Here is a 6,000-nt window from a genome sequence, read left to right on the forward strand (position 1 = left end):
GAATGTTGAGTTGCACTGTGTATTCATATTAACGTAGTGTCTTTGGGGTCAAATAAAAAAGTTACATATTAGTGTTTTTACTGATGCATCAGATGAGAGACATGGAATTTTTACATTTTGCAGCATTAGTTCTGTGATTATTGAATATAGAATTGAATCAACTCAGGAAATCAGTAGTGAAACCCAGCTGTAGTGTGAAGAAATGGAAGTTTAAATAACACTGTGATGATTGAACTGAAGTTCCACTTAAAAATGATGTTGCAAACTAAATTGCTTTCACAATGTGTCTGAAAAATCACAGTCAGATTTTTCAGCCCAGTCCTAATGACCAGTGATGTTTTGTGTTTGGACTCGCAGCTAATTGTTAACACCTCCATTGGTGCGATGGTACAAAACAATCTCAAAATTCTTCAGGTTAAGTCCTAGATTAATACATAAAAAAGTCCAGACCTCTTCATTTCATCCTTCCTTTGGAAGCCTGGCGTGAAATGTCAGAGTGAATGATAGCACTTAGTAAACTTTGCCAGGCAGTTTTCATCATCCATCAGGGAGACGGATCATCATGATGGATTTTGTGATGGAAAATTTCTTTCTGAAGATGGCAGCAGTGACTTTACACCCAGAAGGTCTTAAATATATGTATAAGTATTATTTTTCATGCTAATGAAGCTAAAATGTAAAGGCATTAGAATAAAAAGTAGAACATTTGGGAACATTTTGTTGTTGGCAGTCAATGAATATCTCGGTCGGTCAGTAGAGACTTTTGAAGTGGTTGTTGTACACGATCCATGGGATTTAGCAAATTTCTACCCTTGATGTTCTCCAGACTAACTAACTGATTAACTGAGAAACTAAAGGCTGTTATAATGGGAGATTAATCTAAACCAGCCATTGTTTCCATAAACATGATTTATTTCACAGGGTGAATTAGGCCTTTCCATGTCTCCATGAGCCCATTGAGCAGTAGCCACTTTGACAGGTCACAGTAGGAAAATTGTATTAAAAAAAGTGTATATAATCAATTTATGGCTAAATTTCGATAAACTTCCTCAGTTCCCCAATACCTTTCCTGCTAAAACTTATCAAAACAGGCCCTGTTTTCCATCATGATCCTCCCACATAGTTTGTACTGACCGCCCATTGCACTACTTGCAGTACCTTGAGGGCCCATTAGGGGGCAGTGGTCCAAACTTTGGGAATCACTAAAAAACAACAACTTTATTATTTAATCCTTCTATATTGTATCTGTTTTATATTTTGAATGACGCAGGAAACCATTGCTGCTCAATAATCTTCCCTCTTAAATGTATGTTTTAAGTTTGAATCATTAATATTTTCAGTCTTTTTCTTCTAAAGCCATGTTGTTTTGGCCTCAAATTAATATTCACCGGTGAATTAAAAAATCTGCCAGTAGAATTTTCATCTTTTCTTGCTGACCTCATGTACTTTGTGATTTTTGTGCATGTTTTTCACATCACGTGCCTCACGGATCTTCGCAATAACCGTACCAAGTTCTTGCCAATATCTTAATTGCTTTTTTTGGCAGTATACATATTTATCTTATTTTCCCCTCAGTATCCAGTGTTGCCATGCCTGCAAGGAGCCAGAGAAGTGTGGGATGCAGACTACGTCATGTGTCGTTTTCCACCTTCCACTGCCTTATGATTCTTTGTAGTGTCTTTCTGGAGGCGCAGGGTCAAGGTAAGATGCAGAGATTTTTTTAAATTCCAAGATAGTATTTCTGCCCAGATAGTAGACAGAGAGCATTTGTACTACCATTCTATCCATTTCCCTCATACTTTGTGGCCACTGTGATGTCACTGGTTGGTTTCTCGCAACCCGTTGCGTTTTTGTTGTTGTTTATTGTTATAAAATGCATATATTTCGTATTTTCTTTGGACAATTGGTCCAACTAAATATGGTATATGAAGACTTCCTTGGGCTTTGTGAAGTTGTGATGGACTACAGTTCAAAATGACTGAAAAATGGCAGATAATTCTTGTTTAACAGACAAATCGAAACGGATCAATTTATTATTATTATTATTATTATTATTATTAATAACTACAAGTTGACAATATTACAGCACGATAATGCCAAATACACCATGAATGTGTAAAATAACGTTTAATATGTTTTGTTTTGTAATTATATTGATGCACATTAATGTGCAAAGGCATAGTTTCTAAGCTGCGTGATAAGCTGTGAATGTGTGCACCACATTTAATCCTCGTATCCTATGGAGACAAGGCCACAACGCCCTTTCCTGTCAAAGCGCTCCACTGGCTTCCATCCCTCCCTGTGACTCGCTTTATTTATAGCATGGCAGGAATTGCTACACTAACAAGTGACAAGTTCTGAAAATATTTGCAAACACACACACACACTCCCACTTACATGTGACCTACACCGGTGCCAGTTTTCAGGGGGTGGTAAGGGGCAGCAGCAAGGTTAATGTGCAAGAATTGGGATCAGTGTATTCAGCAGGTACAAAAAAAAAGCTCAGATTAATGGCAGACCGCTTTGGCAGATGCCAGGATGGATCGTGTGGGAGGACGGGATGGAGCCAGACCAGGAGCTTAGAGCCGACGCATTTTACCTGACATTCAAGAGGATGACTCAACAGTTAAAATTTTCCTATGTGAAAATATTCTCTGTATGAGTTTTGAGAACTATTTTTATTTTAGATTTAAATTTAACAGACTATAGTCCCCAAAACTTTTACTTTGAAGGCTGAAACCTGAGGAGGTTACCAACATGTTTTTTATCATTAACGTTTGTCTGTAAATGGCATAAGTGCTTTTTAAAGTTGTTTAGTTTAAGTGCTATTGCGATAATTCACAATGTGAGAGGGAATGGTACTTTTTACATAATAACACTAATCTTCATTTGAATAACACATTTACTATGTGATAATTGTGCAGATAAGGGTGTTTTCTTCAGTCTATAGAATATGATGTGTATTGGACAAGACAATTGTTGTTCAGCCCTACTATTTGGTTTGAAGAACTGAGACAGGTTTTATTGTCATTCATGACACAACAAGTGGACCCAGAATTTCATTGCAATTTGCTCAGCAGTAGAACAGGGTTAAAATATAAGAGTATCTCAAAATAAACAACAGGGTTACCGTCAGTCAACTTAATTGTATTACCTTTTTGATGAAAACCTCTCTCTCTCTATTTCTGTCTCTACATTCCAAAGGTGTGATGCTCATTGAACCAAGTCGAGATTACTTTTTCTTTGTGACACAGAGCATTGTCATGCCGTAAGCCGCTGAGGATGCTGAACTGATAAAAAATATGCACGTTGGTCAGCAACAATATCCAGATAAACTGTGGCATTCAAACAGTGAATGAGTGGTATTTTAGTGCTCCAGGTGGCTCAGTGATGCTTGGTCCCTCGCGTTCACGCTGTCGTGACTCACTGTCGTCTGTGACCTCAGCAGAAGATTCTGTCGACCAGGCTACATTTGTCCGCTGTCCAGTCTTGAACTGATTAGTTCTGGTGAACCTGTTCCCTCTGCAGCCTCTGATTTCTGTTCCCGGCTGACAGGAGAGCAAACGGTGAAATGGTTCACCTGCTGCTGTCTCGTTTTTTTGTGCATCCTGGGATACTTCCCTGCTCACTGCAATTGTAAAGCGCAATTATGTGACACAGTCAGGAGAGTGGGCTTATTCCACTTGCTGACCGTTTGCAATACCAGATTTTTTTTTTTTCTTGGTCACTTTTTCTTTTCTAAGAATCAAGATTCACCACAATGTGATCACTTTAAATGTAGGCCTGGGTAGAACTGCCAATTTCCTTCCTGAATCAATTTTATTCTGGTTCACATATTTCAATTTCCAAAAATGAAAAATATCTCTCTTACCTGGTCCAACATTAAGCAAAATATATGAATGTTTACGTTAAAAAATAGTTGCACTAACTTCACTGAGTAACTCGGGTGTTATCGTGGACTAATCCAATTCTGAAATGGACTAATCTGACGTAAAAAAATGAGCTGAGTTCAAAATATACAGCCTAGAAGCACCACAGACTGAATTAGCCAATTTGTCCAGCAGTGGGCGCTGTGAGCGGTACAATCTTAACACAAAAGTAGGCACGCAGGTGTAAAACTACTTAGACCTAAATCAAGGTCTTGGAGAAATGTCTGTAATGTTTATTTGTTAATTGATTTCAAATGTTATTTTCTGAAACTTAATTAGTAATCTAGTATAATTTGACATCTTCCTGGTCCAACCTTACACCTCCTTGCTTTGCCCTTCATACGCGTCTATGTAAAACAAGTGTGGAATCTGAGCTCATCACGCTGATGCACTCATCCGTAATTGGTTCCAGTCAAGAGGAGAACGTCTGAATAGTAGAGGAGTAGAGAGTGTGCTGTAGTTGCTGTTCTGGTGGCCCGACATTAAACTGTCATGCAGCTCCATTACATCTGTTTACGGGCGACGCTGCCAAGTCACGAACTCTGATTAAACAATCAATGTGAATGATATGCAAGTAATTTCTCATATACACCGCACGACTGTGGCTACATCACCGGAGGCACTTCAGTGCTGCATGTAATGTGCCAAGAGCCAAGTCTGCCTTATCAGCCAGTGTGGACGCCTGCCAACCTCCACACAGATTGATTTTTTTTCTTCTTTTTTTTATGACCAAGAATAAATGGATATTGAATCTGTGAGTAACGGAGTGACCTCGCAATGAAGACACTAATGTGTTTAAGTCGAGTGTGGGAAAGAACAGTGTGACAGTCGAGCTGATTCTATTTGGTGTTAGTGCTTCTATATTTACACTCGTGGCACTGAGTGACTTATTATAAAATTTTTGACAGTCAGTTTTTTGTTTTTTTAAAGTCCATTTTGAATACTTTTTTGTATTAAATCTCTCTATTTTGGGGTTATGGTAACAGCAGCTCACGACTGTGAAGTGTGTCACTTTACATAAAACCCAATATCTATGTATTTACATAATGCAGCATACGAACCGAGACCTACATTTTGAGGCGCACCTTCAGAGAAAACGAAATAGGATTCGATTTAGAAGGGCTGGTGTGAATGCACCCTAAGAAAATGATGATGGCTTGTCATAATGTAGTCATGACAGTGGACTCACTCTGTGCTTCAGGCCAGTTTTTGCATTTTTTATTGTTTTTTTTTCAATAGTTAATACATGTTATCTGGTTTATTTGCTCCATATAGCAAATAAATCATGGAAAGGGAATATTTTGGTTTACGGACCAAAGAAGTACTTGATTAATCCATAAAATAATTGTTATATTGGACAATCGCATATGAAAATAATCGTTTAAATGGCGCACAAGCTTGCATTAAAATTGAAATTTTCCCAGCATGCTGGAGCTAAATATCTAATTATAAATGTAATGGCCCATGTTTCTGTGTCCCATTGTTCACTTGACCTTAAAAGAACGACATTGTTTTTTTGTGTAGTTACTCCCAGAACAAATATTGCAGGTACACAGCCATGAATACTTTATTGATTGAAGACAGTTGTGCTACTTTGAGCTTGCTTGGGTCAGTCTCAGCCCTGTGTCATGTAGATATTCAGGCATGGGCTTGTGTTTTTGTCACTGTGTTTTAACGTGAAATATTTATGTTATTCATCCACATATGCTGTATTTATATGGTTTTCTTTCACATTTCTGTGTCTAATCCCACTAGATGGCAGTATCGCTTTGTTTTGAGGGCAGTATTTCAGCCTGTGTTTCCATTATGAAACATAAGGGGTCATGAGGAAGTAAGCTTTAATTATTTGTTAAGTACGTTGATAATTTAGTCAGACATGGCTGACACTGTTTCTTTCTTTGAAGTCTGTTCCTGTCGCACAGTATTTGTTATTGTTTGTGTCTGTGTCGTGTTCGGTATTTGTCGATTTTAAATATTAACAAATGCACTTCTGTCACGCAGAGTGGAGGGATTTCGTCTTCTTTTTTTTTCTTTTTTTTTTTCAATTCGGTCGTGGGGTCAAAGTGATCTA

Source organism: Microchirus variegatus, assembly GCF_963457635.1.
Source record: "Microchirus variegatus genome assembly, chromosome: 3".
In the NCBI taxonomy this organism is placed as follows: domain Eukaryota; kingdom Metazoa; phylum Chordata; class Actinopteri; order Pleuronectiformes; family Soleidae; genus Microchirus; species Microchirus variegatus.